We start from the raw sequence: 18,872 nt of genomic DNA on the forward strand, positions 1-18,872 counted from the left end.
CAAACAAAACGGCATCACTAGAAACTCATAGTATCCATACTGCGTACGAAATGCTGTCTTAGGAACATCCTCCTGTCGAACTCGCAACTGATGATACCCTGACCAAAGATCAATCTTCGAATAGACAGAAGTACCCTGCAACTGATCAAAGAGATCATCTATCCGCGGAAGAGGATACTTATTCTTCACTGTCACCTGATTCAACTGACGGTAGTCAATACACAATCGCATCGACCCATCCTTCTTCTTGACAAACAGTACTGGGGCTCCCCATGGCAAAACACTAGGTTGAATATAACCCTTATCAAGAAGATCAAGGAGTTCTGGAAATCGGTGCAGTCCCTGGCACTAACTCAATGCCAAAATCAATCTCCCTTACTTGTGGCAAACCTGGAATATCCTCCGGAAACACATCTAGAAAGTCACAAACCACTGGTATCTCTCGGATATCTGGATCTGCTAAGGATGCGTCAATGGCGTAGATAAGGTAGCCTTCCCCGCCAGACTCTAAAGCACGCCGGGCCTTCAGAGCTGAAACCACTGGCATCGGGGGTCGCGCTCCCTCACCATAGAAATACCATGACTCGTCATCCTCTGGATCGCCCCAACGACCGCCGTCTACGCTACCGTGGCTCTCGTCATAATCTGTCATCTGTTGCACAAGAACAAATAATTACTTAATCCGCTTTACGATATTCCCAGTGCAATGCGTCGCTCTGATATAAAAAATGTAGTGACCCAACCCGGATCCACTACCTAATCAGAGTTATAGTAAAAGCGCACGCAATAAAATCTTAAAGCGTAAAGTGCGGATAATTAAAATACAACAAATCCAATCGGCAGAATACAACCGACGATATCACAAGTGTATAAGTACTGTTATACAACCAAATCGAAGGTTCAGGGTAAATAAATCCCTACCCTCTACAACCTCGCACTCCCCAAAGCTCAATCCTGCTGAGAGCCGCCTGGACCGTCCAGCCTCAAACCTGCCCCGCCACAAGGTACACAATACCCAAACACAGAGGCGTGAGCTAGAACGCTAAATATGAAGCAATGATATAAATAAAAATATGCGCACACAAATGATTTAAAACTCAAGTGAAAACACTTGCTCATGGCGCCGAGAATATACAGTATCGGCTAGAGAGCGACACCGCGGGGTACTCGTATACTCCATATCAGGGCTGAGCCAACCCCATCCTGACCCGAATCCAAAACAGGAGACAAGCCCCATATGGAAACTGTCATACCTGACTCGAGTCCAAAATGAGATCATTGTTCCCTATGGAGACTGTCAATGACTCACATCTCTCCGGATGCAGTCACACGTAAAATCATGTATGTGCTAAGACGGTAAAACATGATAAAGCATATAGCACATACTCATGCAACATACATGCAAATATATCATGTCGGCTATCTCGGTCAGTACTTACGTACCTCTAACACTGCTGGACAACCTAGCTCCACTGGCCTATACTCCATGCCTACTAGTCCCATCTACTGCTACTACAATGCAAATATCCATGCATCAACAATTAAGCTCTAAAAGCCTTAATTATGCTATTGCATACTCCTAAATATTTTTAGGATGCCAAAGCTATACCTGTGTCCGTTGTTAGCCCTTTGCTGTCTATAGCCTCATAACTAGGCCATAGCTCCGCGACGACGTCTAGATCACTAAGCCACTTCCGGATTCCCCGTAGGACGCCTAGATATCCCTAGATTTGAGTTAGAAGGCTTAGGAATCGAGAGAGAAGAGAGGAAATTGGTGCGAGAAAATGAATTCTCGAACCCTCTATTTATAGACAGCGTTCGGAACCTCCGATCCCGGTTTGGAACGTCCGATCCCTATCGGAACCTCCGATTGCACCTTCGGAGCTTCCGATCGCTCAATATTACGTCAGCCATGACGTCACCTTGCTGACGTAAGCGATGACGTGTGACCTGGTCCAGATCGGAGCTTCTGATCTCGCCGACGGAGCTTCCGATCTCGATCGGAGCCTCCGATCCTGGCACGGAGCTTCCGATCCACTTCGGATCCTCCAAATTCTACTTCGGAGCGTCTGATCCTGCTAAACCAATTCAACTAATTCAAGTGCTCTGAATCCATTTTTTAAGTCCGTTATCCCAACAGGAACTTACTTAATCATGTTTTACCTAATCTAAACATGATCACGTGATTAATTACTCATTAATCACTAATTATAAATGCGGGTTACTACAGTGGTAGATGATTCTTACATCTTGAAATTATCCAAGGTACATTGGATACAGGTTTGACATATGTGGAGAGATCATTGCGTATCATGGGTCATAAGGACAAGGTATTTCGTAACAAGATCATTCTTCTTGTTCTAGTTCAGTGGCAGCACAGAGGCACTGAAGAAGCCACTTGGGAACTTGAGAGTCGTATGCGTACAGACTATCCAATGTTGTTCTGATTATGTTGTATCTTGTAAAATTTTCAGTCTGAATAAATGATGTTTATTCAGTATTAACTGCATTTAGTACTTAAGATTTGTTTCGAGGGAGAAAATATCTTAAGTCGGGAAAATATAGTATCCCAATTTCATTTTACAAGATTAATTTTTTAATAATGTTTAAATTTAATGAATCATGATTAAATGATTTTAATATGATCTAACGGGCCTAGGATTTGGGTCTAAAACACCCGAAAAATGATTAATGGGTTTATTTGGGCTCAAAGGGTTCGGAAGGTCCAAACCTAAGTCCTGATAGATCAGATTCTCCAATCAGAAGATCGTACCGTCCAAACTCAAATGGACAGATGTCAAAATTCAGTCTGACGGATGACATCATTGCTGACATCACTAGGCCCGGTCGGACAATCCGAAGAAGGATCGGACCGTCCGAACTTGCATGCATGCAACGTGGATATCATGCAAGGATCGGACCGTCCAAACTGGGGATCGGACGATCTGAACTCCGTATATAAATAGGGGCGTGAGGAGCTCATTTGTTTCCGTTCAGAATCCTCTCCTCTCCCGTAATGGCTCTATTTTAAGGGCTTCGGGACTCTTGATTTAAGAGTTGGAGTAGGAAGGAGTATTTTTAAAGCGGACAGTGTCTGTAGTAGTGGCCAAGAAGCAGAGCTTTGGCAAGGTGTCCAGGGGTCGTAGCAGGACTGTGCCCAAGCTCTGGGGCATTCGACATCAGCGGGCTGACGACGAACGAAGGTTAGCTCTAGCTCCTTATAATAAAGAAGGAGCATGCTATAGTCTAATTAAGGCTTTTACAGCATGATAGATGATATTTGGCATGTTAGATAATACATGGTTATTATGTATTGTAGTACAGCATGGTAGTCTTGGAACCTAGATGGGAGCTTCTAGGATCTGCCATATAAAGGTACGAAAGTACTGTTCGAGATATCCAGACTGAGTATACATGTATTATGTAGTTCTATGTTTTATATGACTTTATCTTTATAGCATCTCATGAATGTATGTTGCATATATTACCATATTGATTCTGTATTTTTTAGATATCCTGTAGTAGGGTGCTCACCCTACAAGTAGTGGATGCTTGGATACGTAAGCCTTTTGTCAGATCATCGTTATGGTTGGAGACTTGTAATAGTATCAGGTCACCATTATCCACTGGAAAGCTATCGCGCTTGGTTTTTGTTGAAGCGAGAGAATTGAAGTCGAGATTAAGGCGCACCCGCGCCGTTCCTAGAGCGCCCGCTCCGATCGTGAGTTGGAAATTTTATTATCTTGGGCAATTTTTATGGGCTTGGTTTTGTGGGATTTTGTACGCAATATAAAAAGGAATTTTTATCAGAGGAGAAAAGGTAGAGCCGCCACAATCACAATTACAGAGAATCAGGGTTTGATTGTGTGAAGATTTCTGGAGGATTTTTGGAGCTCATCTGAATAACAAAGACGGATTTCGATCGACCGGACACGGCATCGACGACGGATTTGTTTCTTTTATCTTTTATTTATTTAATTATGAATATGTTTTGATTTTTGAACATGTTTCGGTTTATTCATAATTTTATTATGAACTAAATTTTTAGAGTCTAGAGGTCAGATGGAACCTGGTGTAGATGCTTTCATGAATTTTTGATTTTATTAAATTGAGTTTATTCTAGATTAATTGTTTTTTCTAGAATTGATTGTCTTTTCAATTATCTGATCAATAATTGATTTGTTATATTTATTTGAAATCATTGCTCGGGAGAGGGGATTTTGAATAGGACATTAGAAACTACACTGTTAATTATTTATACAGCTCGGGAGAGTGTATGATTTTAACAGAGTTTTTAAAAAGAACATTGTTTTGTGATAGATCACTGCGATAAATTCTTAATAGGGATATTGGAATTGAATTGTAGTTGATAAAAATTATTTGTTGCCCGGGAGAGGGAAATAATACATGTAAGTGTTCTTGGCTATTAATGGAATGAAATTCATGAAGATTAATTAATTAGGATTGACTGTTGTTGAAACCAGGTGAAATCTATACATCTAGACCATTTTTCTCTGATTGATATTTATCTGAAAGTTGTGTGCGTGCTTTTAAACTCATTGATTATATATTTTTCTGCAAAATTTTCAAAGTTTGATTTTCTAGATAATGTTTGGACTATTTTAATTACAAGCACTAAATATTTTCATTTTACTCCCTGTGGGATCGATATCTGATTTAATCACTGTTGTGACCCTTACCCGGATCACCTACTAAACAGAACTTAGGCATGCAATTAACTTAATGAAACAGATATCAGAATAAAACTGCGGAAACCATAAACATTATACAATCGAAAGTAAAGGAATCTTTAATTTATCCAAATAATATACAACCAAATCGAAGAGCAGTATCAACCCAAACAACAGTAATAAAACTTAGACGAAGCTCCAGCTGGCCAACCACTGACTAGCCCCTCCTGGATCCACCCTCCTCGTCCAATCGCAAACCTGCCCCATGGAATAGGGTGTCCAGAAACACAGAGTACGAGACGTGAGCATAAAACGCTCAGTACAAGAGTATGAGTATACATGCATGCAAAGTGAACTCCCTATAAACTCGAGGTCAAGGATCAGATAACAGAGACAGACCGGGCCCTGGTATGTAGCACGCTGTGCCGTCGCTTCAAGAGGTGGCTCCCATACCATAATACCAGTGGATATGCCGGACCCAAATCGATGGAAGTCCAACCACTAACAGGATAGGGAAAAACCCTACTAACAGACATCTCGAAGGAGGTAGCTCAGTATGCAAATGAATTCAGCATAAATCAATGACATATAAACCATGCAGTCACATAATACATGCATACTCAGTCAGGATATCTCGAACAGTACTTCCGTACCTCAAATCAGTGCAAGCTCTACCAACTCTAGGTCCACGCCTATAGTCTGCTCTACACTGCCAAATGATACTACTATCATTAAAGTGCTATAAAAGCCTTAACTAAGCTATTGCATACTCCTAAATATTTATAGGAAGCAAAAGCTATACATTCGTCCGTCGTTAGCCCTTTGATGTCGATGCCTCCAGAACTTGGGCACAACTCCGCTACGACTATCGAACGCCTCGCCGACCGCCGGGTCAAGCCTAGGAAGGCTAGAACAACTCGAATAGACTAGAAAGGAGAGGGAAATACTCGGAACTTTCAATTGGAAATGAAGCCTCGGCCCTCTATTTATAGAAAATGATCGGAACTTCCGATCCTTGATCGGAACGTCCGATCCTGCCATAGGAGCTTCCGAAGATCCTGATCTGCCACGTGTCAAAATATCACTGGTTGACTCCGGATAGGGGTGATCGGAGCTTCCGATCCTGATCGGAGCTTCCGATCTAACAACACGTCATGGATGACGTAATATTATCGGTGCCTCCGATCGCTCATCGGAGCTTCCGATCGTGCCTTCGGAGCTTCCGATCCATCCGATACCCAATTCAATTAATTAGCATTAATTCTTTAATTACTCAATTAGGGTACGGGCTACTACATTCTCCCCCACTTAAGATATTTCATCCTCGAAATCAGATCTTAAGTACCGAATGCAATTACAGAAATAAGAAACATTCTTTATTCAAATCAAACGTTTACAGAGTTGCAACTGAATACAATTTAAAGAATGTAATCAAAATAAATCAGGATGGTCTTTACGCATCCTGTCCTCAAGCTCCCAAGTAGCTTCCTCAGTGCCTCGGCGCTGCCACTGAACTAAAACCAAAGGAATGACTTTGTTCCGTAAAACCTTATCCTTATAATCCAGGATACGAAGAGGTTTCTCAACATAAGTCAAATCCTTGTCTACCTGAACCTCAGACCGCTGCAGAATATGAGATTCATCCGCCACATACCGTCGCAACAGAGATACGTGGAACACGTCGTGAATACTAGATAGATGCGGTGGCAAAGCTAGTCGATAAGCCAAATCGCCAATGCTCTCCAAGATCTCAAACGGACCGATAAACCTGGGAGATAACTTGCCCTTAAGGCCAAATATGAGAATCTTGCGGAAAGGTGACACTCTCAGAAACACTTTCTCCCCGACATCGAACTGCAATGGCCTACGCTTGATATTAGCATAGCTGGCCTAACGATCCTATGCAGTCTTAATCCGTTTCATGATTTGATCGACAATGTCTATCCCCTGTTGGATAAACTCCGGTCCCTCAGCCTGTCTCTCCCCCACTTCTTCCCATAAGAGTGGAGTATGACAACGTCGCCCGTACAATGCCTCAAAAGGTGCCATCCCAATACTAGTATGGTAGCTGTTGTTGTACGCGAACTCGATCAACGACAATTGATCCTGCCAGGCTGAACCAAAATCCATGACGCACGCTCTAAGCATATCCTCCAAAGTACGGATAGTGCGCTCTGACTGACCATCAGTCTCCGGATGATAGGCAGTACTCAAACTGAGAGTAGTACCCATCGCACGCTGAACACTCCCCCAGAATCTAGAAGTGAACCTGGGGTCCCGATCGCTGACAATGCTCACAGGCACTCCATGAAGTCGAACGATCTCCTGAATGTACAACCGAGCCATACGATCCACATTGTACTCTCGGCTATAGGCAATGAAATGCGCTGACTTGGTAAGTCGGTCCACCACAACCCAGATAGCATCACAGTTCCTTGGGGATACCGGCAAATGGGTCACAAAGTCCATTGTGATAAACTCCCATTTCCATTCACGAATAGGCAGACTGTGAAGCAATCCTCCAGGTCGTCGGTGCTCTGACTTGACCTGTTGACACACCAAACATCTCGAAACAAACTGATAAACACTGCGTTCCATTCCTTTCCACCAGAAACGAGTACGTAGGTTCTTGTACATCTTGTTGCTCCCAGGATGAATACTCAACTTAGTGCAATGTGCCTGAGACAAAATCTCCTCTCGCAACTCTTCATCCTGCGGAATCACAAGCCTACAAGACAAACATAAAAAGCCATCTGACTGATAATGAAATCCAGATGAGCTACCCTCGTTAGCTAGACGAGCTAAACGATGGGTCTTCAAATCAGTCATCTGAGCATCTCGGATCCACGAATACAAATCTGGCTCAGATAATATCGCAAACATCTGGATACTCTGCATACCTTTCTTATGCTTGAAGGTATAACCTGAAGTACAACAGTCACTGATCGTACTAGACATCGAACAAGTCTGAAGTGCGGAAAGTCGCACCTTGCGACTCAAGGCATCAGCGGTGAGATTAGCAACTCCCGGATGGTACTTAATCTCACAATCATAGTCCTTAAGCAAGTCCATCCAACGTCTCTGCCTCATGTTCAACTCCGCCTGAGTGAACAAATATTTGAGACTTTTATGGTCGGTGAAAATCTCAAATTTCTCGCCATACAGATAATGACGCCAGATCTTCAAAGCGAACACAATGGCTGCTAACTCCAAATCATGGACTGGATAGTTGTCCTCGTGAAGCTTCAACTGTCTAGAAGCGTATGCGATCACATGCCCATTCTGAGTCAGAACACAACCTAACCCTTTAAAAGAAGCATCCGTGTATACCACATATCCTCCAGATCCTGACGGTAATGCCAACATCGGCGCAGAAGTCAACCGCCGTCGAAGCTCACAGAAATTCTCCTCACACTCGGAGGACCACTACAAATCCACACCTTTGCGAGTAAGCTGCGTCAAAGGTCGAGCTAACTGAGAGAAGTTCAGAATGAAGCGACGATAATACCCTGCTAGACCCAAAAAACTACGGATCTCAGCAACTGTCGTCGGACGCAACCAATTAAGTACCGCTTCAATTTTGTTTGGATCAACAGCAATCCCCTCCCTGGATATGATATGTCCAAGAAACACCACTCTATCCATCCAGAACTCACATTTGCTCAGCTTGGCGTACAATTGCTCATCTCGAAGAGTCTGCAGTACCAACCGCAAGTATGAAACATGCTCTTCCGTATTACATGAATACAACAAGATCTCGTCGATGAAGACCATGACAAACTTGTCCAAATACTCCCTGAGGACACGGTTCATCAGATCCATGAATATAGCCGGCGCATTAGTCAAACCAAATGGCATCACTAGGAACTCGTAATGCCCATAGCGAGTACGGAATGCAGTCTTGGCTACGTCCTGATCACGGACTCTCAACTGATGATACCCAGATCTCAAGTCAATCTTGGAGTAAACTGACGTGCCCTGCAGCTGATCAAACAAGTCATCAATACGAGGCAATGGATACTTTTTCTTCACAGTAACTCGATTCAGCTGCCGATAGTCAATGCACAGCTACATCGACCCATCATTTTTCTTCACAAAGAGAACAGGAGCTCCCCAAGGAGATACACTAGGACGAATGTACCCCTTGACCAAAAGATCCTGTAGCTGATTCTTCAACTCACGCATCGCTGACAGAGCCAGACGATACGGTGCTCTAGAAATAGGAGAAGTACCCGGCATCAACTCTATGCCAAACTCGACTTCCCTAGCAGGAGGAAAACCCAGAATCTCATCAGGAAATACATCCACAACAGGAATGCTCTCTATCCAAATACTCTCAACGGACAAATCAACTGCATAGATAAGGTAGCCTTCCCCGCCAGACTCTAGAGCTCGACAGGCTCTCAAAGCTGATACTAAAGGCATCGGGGGTCGCGCTCCCTCACCATAGAAAAACCAGCTCTCACTCCCCTCCGAATGAAAGCGTACTAGTCTCTGATAGCAGTCCACTAAAGCTCGATAGGTAGTCAACATATCTATTCCCAGAATGCAATCAAAGTCGTCCATCGCCAGGACCATGATATTTGCTAACAGAATGTTTCCTTCGAACTCTAAAGGGCAACCCATCACTAGACGCTTAGCCAAAGCAGATTGGCCCGTCGGAGTAGAAACAGACATCACTACGTCTAGTGCAATGCATGGTAACTTATGCCTCTTAACAAAACGTGCAGAAATGAAGGAATGAGATGCACCAGTGTCAATAAGTACAAGAGCAGGTATACCATAAAACAGAAATGTACCTGCGATGACTTTCTCATTCTCCTCCACTGCCTGATCATGTCTCAGGGCAAACACCTGGCCAAAAGCTCGTGGCCTCAAATGAGAACTCCCAGCAGGCTGTCCCTGCGACCTTTGCTAAACGGTGGCCTGAGAACCAGATCCTGAACCAGATCCAGAACCGCCTCCCCCAGATAGTGGACAATCTCTTCGGATATGACCAGTCTCTCCACAACGAAAACAAGCTCCAGAAGCTCTACGGCACTTGTCGGATGGATGGTTCTTCCCACAGTGATCACACTTGTCCTTCTTACCGAAACAGACAACACCTCCAGAACCATAGGAAGAAGTAGATCCAGACTTCTTGAAAGATTGGGCACGAGGACCCAAAGAACTAGCAGGTCTCGACTGAAAGAAAGACCTATTTTGTCGAATGTTGTCCTTCGCCTGGTGACAACGGCTCACTAAACCCTTGTAGGACATGTCGTTACCAACCGCCACACGGTCATGGATCTCAGGGTTAGGGTCCCGAAGGAACATATTATACATCATCTCTGAGCTATCAGCAATCTCGGGGCAATAGGATAGCAGATCAAAGAACTTCTGCTGATACTCATCGATAGACATGTCTCCCTGTCGCAGACTCAGTAGCTCGCCTGCCTTCGACTGACGGAGTGCTGGAGGAAAATACCGCTTTTGGAAAGCTGTGCGGAACTCGGCCCAGGTGGCCACTCCTCTCGCCACAATAAAGGGTGCAAAAGTAAACCTCCACCACCTACGGGCTCGCCCATCCAGAAGATAGCCAAGGGTCTCCATCTTCTGCTCCTCGGTGCAGTGGAAAGTCTGAAAAGTCGTCTCCATGCGGTCTAACCAGTTCTCCGCATCTTCCGGAGACTCACCTCCAACTAAGGGCTTAGGACCCATAGCTAAGAATCGACGCACAGTGAAACGCTCATCGTCATGATGACGATTACGCCGTTCTCGACGATGCTCTCGGTCGGCATCACCCCAACGCCCACCAATACTGCCATGAGAACTCTGGTCATCACGATTTGCCATCTACAAAAATACCTCATGATGAGACTAAATCCCAAGAATTCTTTTGCATGCTCTAATACCATAAATGTAGTGACCCTTACCCGGATCACCTACTAAACAAAACTTAGGCATGCAATTAACTTAATTATCAGAATAAAACTGCGGAAACCATAAACATTATACAATCCCAAGTAAAGGAATCTGTAATTTATCCAAATAATATACAACCAAATCGAAGAGCTGTATCAACCCAAACAACAGTAATAAAACTTAGACGAAGCTCCAGCTGGCCAAGCACTGACTAGCCCCTCCTAGATCCACCCTCCTCGTCCAATCGCAAACCTGCCCCATGGAATAGGGTGTCCAAAAACACCGAGTATGATACGTGAGCATAAAATGCTCAGTACGAGAGTATGAGTATACATGCATGCAAAGTGAACTCCCTATAAACTCGAGGTCAAGGATCAGATAACAGAGACAGACCGGGCCCTGGTATGTAGCACGCTGTGCCATCGCTTCAGGAGGTGGCTCTCATACCATAATACCAGTGGATATGCCGGACCCTAATCGATGGAAGTCCAACCACTAACAGGATAGGGAAAAACCCTACTAACATACATCTCGAAGGAGATAGCTCAGTATGCAAATGAATGCAGCATAAATCAATGACATATTAACCATGCAGTCACATAATACATGCATACTCAGTCAGGATATCTCAAACAGTACTTCCGTACCTCAAATCAGTGCAAGCTCTACCAACTCTAGGTCCACGCCTATAGTCTGCTCTACACTGCCAAATGATACTACTATCATTAAAGTGCTCAAAAAGCTTTAACTAATCTATTGCATACTCCTAAATATTTATAGAAAGCAAAAGTTATACCTTCGTCCGTCGTTAGCCCTTTGATGTCGATGCCTCCAAACTTGGGCACAACTCCGCTACGACTACCGAATTCCTCGTCGACCGCCGGGTCAAGCCTAGGAAGGCTAGAACAACTCGAATAGACTAGAAAGGAGAGGGAAATACTCAGAACTGGCAATTGGAAATGAAGCCTCGACCCTCTATTTATAGACAACGATCGGAAATTTCGATCCTTGATCGGAACGTCCGAACCTCGATCGGAACGTCTGATCCTGGCATCGAAGCTTTCGAAGATCCTGATCTGCCACGTGTCAAAATATCACTGGTTGACTCCGGATAGGGGTGATCGGAGCTTCCGATCCTGATCGGAGCTTCCGATCTAACCACACGTCATGGATGACGTAATATTATTGGTGCCTCCGATCGCTCATCGAAGCTTCCGATCGTGCCTTCGGAGCTTCTGATCCGTCCGATACCCAATTTATTTAATTATCATTAATAATTTAATTACTCAATTAGGGTACGGGCTACTACAATCACTATATTAAAACTTGACACTCGTACGCTTGCGAGGAATTTTCATTTTTGGCGCCGTTGCCGGGGAGTAAATTTTGATTATTTTTTTAGTCTTGTTACCAATTAGTCTAGATTTTAATTTAGAGTTTTTTTATTTTATTTTGAAGTTACTAATTAAATTCTTCTTAATTTTAATTGCAGTTTATGCGACGATCTCAAAGTGTGAATTCTCTACTTTTTGATCCGGAGATCGAACGAACTCACGTTCTTTGAGAAGAGCGAGAAGATAAGAAATTAATAACATGGCTGAAGAGAATGTGAATCTAGCTCCCCTGGTTCCTATCAGAGATCACTTCAGGCCGACGATCCAGGCTCACTACTCTGGAATAGCTCGAGGAACAATCAATGCCAACAATTTTGAGCTAAAGCCGGCCTTGATCAACATGGTTCAATCGAACCAATTTAATGGGAGTGCCACAGCTGATCCTTACTTGCATCTCAGGACATTTTTAGAAATTACTGATACGGTAAAATTTAACGGTGTTCCTGAGGATATTATTCGTTTACGCTTGTTTCCGTTTTCTCCAAGGGATCAAGCCAGAAGTTGGTTGCAATCACTGCCTCTTGGAAGCATCACTACTTGGGAGGGGATGGCAGAAAAATTTCTTGTTAAATATTTTCCACCAGCCAAGTCCACCCTGTTGAAGATCGAGATCAGCACTTTCAGGCAGATGGATTCTGAACAGCTTTACGAGGCGTGGGAAAGGTACAAAGAACTCCTTAGACGTTGTCCTAACCACAATTTTGCAGATTGGGAACAGATCGAGTGGTTTTACAACGGACTGAATGTGCCTACGAGGATGAACGTGGATTCTGCTTCTGGAGGAACTATTTTTGCAAAGGACCCCGCTCAAGCCTATGATATGCTGGAACAGATGATGATAAACAGTTTTTAATGGCCATCTGAGCATGTGGGAGTCAAGAAGCCAGCTGGAGTGTATGCAGTAGATCCTCTCACATCTATCACGGCCCAATTATCTGCACTGACTACACAGGTAGCTTCTTTGAATAAGATCACTGTTGCAGATTCCATTGGAGTTGAAGGATCACATAACCCAGAGGAAGTTAATTATATCCATCCTAATGGTTACCGAGGTTATGGAGCTTACAGAGGTAATCCTATTCCCAATACTTTTCACCCTAATTTGCGGAATAATGAAAATTTTTCATATGCTAACAATACTAATAAGGGTGATGGTAAGCCATCTTTGGAGGATGTGGTTAGTACTTTTGTGCAGGAATCAGGTAAGAGGATGACGAGAACTGACTCTCGCCTTGACAGTTTGGAGACACACATGGCCAACATGGGCGCGGTGTTGCAATCCATGGAGACTAGCATTGGGCAATTGGCGAATGCACTGATGGATAATAACAGAGGCCAATTCCCTAGCAATACTGAGGTAAATCCAAAAGAGCAGTGTAATGCCATAGAGTTGAGGAGTGGGAAAGAAGTTGGAGTCCAAGAACCTGCTGTTGAAGAGGAGAAATTTGAGAAGAAAGTCGAAGAGAAAGAGCTTAAAACCGAGCTGAAACCGATGTACAAGTCTCCACTTCCCTACCCGCAGAGGTTCAAGAAGAAGGTGTTGGATGAGCAGTTCTCCAAATTCTTGGAGATTTTCAAGAAAATTCACATCAACATCCCCTTTGCTGAAGGTTTGGAGCAAATTCCGAACTACGCAAAATTCATCAAGGAGATGATGTCCAAGAAAAGGAGACTGCTAGAGAACGAGGTGGTCAATTTAACAGAAGAGTGCAGTGCGGTGCTTCAAAAGAAGATGCCACAAAAGCTTAAGGATCTAGGGAGTTTTACTATTCCTTGTTCTATTGGCTCTTCTTATTTTAATAATGCACTTTGTGATTTAGGGGCCAGTATTAATTTAATGTCATTATCTATTTACAGGTCCTTGGAGTTGGGAGACATGAAATCGACTAAGATTTCATTGCAATTGGCGGATAGAAGCATTAAATATCCACTAGGAATTGTTGAAGATGTTATAGTCAAGGTGGATAAATTCATCTTCCCAGCGGATTTTGTGGTATTAGATATAGAAGCAGATCATGGTGCTCCGCTAATTTTTGGGAGACCATTCTTGGCCACGGCGGATGCAAAAATTGAAGTGATGAAAGGGGAGTTGTCACTGGGTGTGGAGTGCGAACGAGTAATCTTCAACTTATTTACGAAAGCACCTAATCCACCCATCAAAGAATTATGCTCAATTGAATCGGTTGTGAAGTTGGAGAGCTGTCAAAGAGCCAATATTGCGGTTGAATCGTCAAAGAAGAAAGCGCCAAATTTACCACCAAAGAAGGCCACGAAAAAGAGAGAAAAATTTAAAAGGCAGTTCGTGGAAATTATTTGGCATGTCAAAGAGAAAGGGAAGATCTAACACCGGTGAAAGTCGGGCTGATGACTTTAAACCAAGCGCTACTTGGGAGGCAACCCAAGCATTTATTTTATTTTATTTTATTTGCTTTTATTTTCAGTTTATTTAATTTTTGTTATTTAATTGTTTTAAGTTTTTTATTTTAAATTTTTGAATTTTGTGTTTTTTTTTCTTAATAATTTTCAGGCTTAAAAATCTCAATTTCGAGGAAGAATGGCGCCCGCCCCATTCATCCGAGCGTCCGCGCCATATCTGGAAGAAATTGGCTTGATTTGCGAACAAGCAGCGCCCGCTCCACTTCTCTCGAGCGCCCGCGTCTCCTCAACGTATTGGAGCTTACTTATTTTGCGCATGAGCAAGCGCAATCGCGCACACCATTTGCGCAATCCTAGCGCAAACAAGACACCATCAGTGCCTTAACCATGCACAAACGCGCAACTCCAAGAGCTCAACACTGGCGCTAACAAGAACCCCGTCTGCGCTTCCTCACAGCGCAATCGCGCATCATCCCTTTCCCCAGCCTTTGCGCGAACCAGCTCCAATCTGCGCTTCATATAGTGCAAACGCGCATGCCACATTCCCTAAACCATGCGTTAACAAGTTCCCATCTGCACTTCAACTTGAGCAAACACGCATCCTACTACACAAGCCCCTCCATCCTGCGCTATCGCGCATATCACCATTCAACCGCGCAGGCTCCAGCGTTCACAAGCTTTCCCCATCAGAGCATCGTCCATGTGCCATCGCTAGCTTTTACCATGTGAAATTCACCATGACAAAATGCTCCTACCTGCGATATTTCTTGCGCAAACCCACTTCCAGCAGTTCATTAGCACACACCCAATCCATCAGGACCCTTGTGCAAACGAAGCAAGCTATGCCATCATCAGTTGCACAAGACCATGCCCGAAACTAGTTGCCCTCTCCATGCACTAACCTGCATCACAACTGATCTCATCATTGCATAAATAGCTCCGGAACAGCCCATGATCATGCTAACCATGCATCGCATTAACCCATACATTCAGTGTAGTATGTATATTGCTTCGGGATTCAATTTTGCGTATTATCTTATCGTGTTCATTTCGTATTTTCAGGTTAATTGGATTGTTATGTCATGACTCTCCTCCTCCATAATGGTCTTAAGGTTGGAAATTATTTTTCTTGGAGTTGATTTTGGTTACATCGAGTCCTGACGCTCGGTGTCGAAGGTATGCGTCCCTTGTTTGTTTTTATGATTTTTAATCATTAGGGACAATGATTATATTAAGTTTGGGGAGATGAATCATTTTTTGCAAGGATTTAGTTGATTAGTGTTATTGTGATTAATAGATAAAATTTTTGTTTGAGTTGAGTTCATTTGAGTTGAAAAGAAGTCGAGAAAGAATTGGATGCATGGCTGCTGATGAAAAAAATATTTTTTGTGCTATAACTGAAATCCATGACTGTCTGCCTATCTGACAAATATTTTTGAGAAAATGGAACCAAGTAAATAAACAATTTCTTATATACTCTGTGATTAATATTTGAATCTGAGTTGTGAAACATACAGACATAGAGATGATTGAGGCATTGTTTGAAATTTTGGGCCTAATTTTCATTGAACAAATTTATCCTTAGTTTCCTATTTGAGTTTACACGTATATTAGTACTTTGAGGTATGAGAAATCTGAAATTTGTGAAAATCATCGTTAACTGCTGATGATTATTCTTTTCTGCACTGATTGGAATTTGTATGAATTAATTGTGGATTGAGACTTGTCTAGAACTAGTTCAAATACTCTTCGAGGCAAAATACGGGCAAAACTGAGATTAGGAATGATTTAGGCAATTTTTCTGAATTCGTTTGAGCCTTTCAAGCTACCTATTTTATATGTATCGCTAGTACCTTATTTGAGCTTTATTGAAAATCGAATGGCATGCGTGTAAACGTGTGACTAAACCCCCATTCGTCATTATTTCAAGGTCCTACATTGACTACCTAATTAGCCTAAACACTAATTCCTACCTTTAAGGGATTAATTTGAATGCTAAAATGTTGTATGCTCTTAGTTTTATTTGTGAAAAATGGAATGGTGTGGTGGATGAATTGAAAAGATGAAAAGAGGTAGTAGAGAAAAAAAATTGTGGTTGGAAAAGTTGTAAAAGAGAGTTGAAAGAAGTTGTGAGAAAAATTGAAAAATCAATGAAGTGAAATAAGTGTGAAATTGTGAATGAAAGGAGTCAAAATTAGAATTGAGTTTAAGCAATGAATTACTCCTTATTTGAATTCTTATCCTTCATTTGTAGCCATGAGCCAGGCCTTACATTATAAGCTGATTAAGTCCTATTGACCGAGTCTCAGTTGCCCAGTATACTAGTGGAGAAGAGTTGCGAGAATTTAGCCTACGGACTGTTGATTGATGCTTTTAATGATTATGAATTTTGATCTAAACATACACACACTATTATTCGTTGAATTTACCTAATTGTGAGTTTTTTTGATAAATATCCTTTATTTGATCCTATGATACCTTGAAAAGTCCTCATGATCTATGAATGTTTGAATTGAACTTGGAGAATGGTGTTTTGAACATGAGTTGCGGAGATTGTGAGTTTATGCGGTTATTATTTTGTGATTGGCTAAAACTTTCAAGTGTTAGTAGGTGTGACATGATTGGATTTGATATTTTTGAAATCATTGATGAGGCCATTGTTTCATATTATTTCTTGGCTATTTTTGTTGGTTGTTGGGTAGTAGTAGTTTTTGAAGTTATTGTTTTGAATAGTTTGGCTCGGGACTAGCAAAAGTCTAAGTTTGAGGGTATTTGATAAGTGTATTTTATACACTTAATTTATATATGATTTTAATTATTAATTGTTTGTTTCGAGCATATTTATGCTGTGTTGTGTTGTTTTTGTGCTTGCAGAGAATTATTGAATTTATTTGGAAAAGTGATGAAAAATGAGTATCTTTGAAGAAAATAAAGAAAGTTGGAAGAGAAAGAGAAAATAAGAATAAAAGGAAAAGAAAAGAACGATCAGAAAAAAGAAGAGAAGGAATAGTTTTGGGCTTTCTTATTGGGCTTAAACGTCAGCGCTTAATTTAGCGCTAATGAGGAGAAGAGGAAAGCCATCGCGCTTGGTTTTTGTTGATGTGAGAGAATTGAAGTCGAGATTAAGGCGCGCCCGCGCCGTTCCTAGAGCACCCGCTCCGATCGTGAGTTGGAATTTTATTATCTTGGGAAATTTTTATGGGCTTGGTTTTGTGGGCTTTTGTACGCAATATAAAAAAGAATTTTTATCAGAGGAGAAACGGAAGAGCCGCCACAATCACAATTACAAAGAATCAGGGTTTGATCGTGTGAAGATTTCTGGAGGATTTTTGGAGCTTATCTGAAGAACAAAGACGGAGTTCGATCGACCGGGCACGGCATTGATGACGGATTTGTTTCTTTTATCTTTTATTTATTTAATTCTGAATATGTTTGAATTTGTGAACATGTTTTGGTTTATTCATAATTTTATTATGAACTAAATTTTTAGAATCTAGAGGTCAGATGGAACCTGGTGTAGACGCTTTCATGAATTTTTGATTTTATTAAATTGAGTTTCTTCTAGATTAATTGTTTTTTCTAGAATTGATTGTCTTTTCAATTATCTGATCAATAATTGATTTGTTATATTTATTTGAAATCATTTCTCGGGAGAGGGTATTTTGAATGGGAAATTAGAAACTACACTGTTAATTATTTATACAGCTCGAGAGAGTGTATGATTTTAACAGAGCTTTTAAAAAGAACATTGTTTTGTGATAGATCACTGCGATAAATTCTTAATAGGGATATTGGAATTGAATTGTAGTTGATAAAAATTATTTGTTGCTCGAGAGAGGGAAATAATACACGTAAGTGTTCTTGGCTATTAATTGAATGAAATTCATGAAGATTAATTAATTAGGATTGACTGTTGGTGAAACCAGGTGAAATCTATACCTCTAGACCATTTTTCTCTGATTGATATTTATCTGAAAGTTGTGTGCGTGCTTTTAAACTCATTGATTATTTATTTTTCTGCAAAATTCTCAAAGTTTGATTTTCTAGATAAAGTTTGGACTATTTTAATTACAAGCACTGAATATTTTCATTTTACTCCCTGTGGGATCGATATGTGATTTAATCACTATATTAAAACTTGACACTCGTACGCTTGCGAGGAATTTTCACAACAAAAATCCACTTTTTGCACTTTGGTCCCTGTGTTCTTCAAAATTTTCAATTCAGTCCCTTATCAAAGTTCAATTCAACCCTAGAATTTCATAATCTCAGACTATCAATGCTAATCTCAATTAAGATAATTTCGGGGAATTACAATTTTCTCCCTCTAAGAACTGATTTCGTCCTCAAAATCGCACATAATTCGATCACATAAGATAATAGATAGAATAAATACTGCAATAAGAATTCACATCACAGAAATAACTCTAGAAATCGAGGTCTCATATCGTGCTCTGGCTCCCAAGTCGCTTCTTCGACTCCGTGTTGGCTCTTCTACACTTTCACT

Source organism: Henckelia pumila, chromosome 1, assembly GCF_033568475.1.
Source record: "Henckelia pumila isolate YLH828 chromosome 1, ASM3356847v2, whole genome shotgun sequence".
Lineage (NCBI taxonomy): Eukaryota > Viridiplantae > Streptophyta > Magnoliopsida > Lamiales > Gesneriaceae > Henckelia > Henckelia pumila.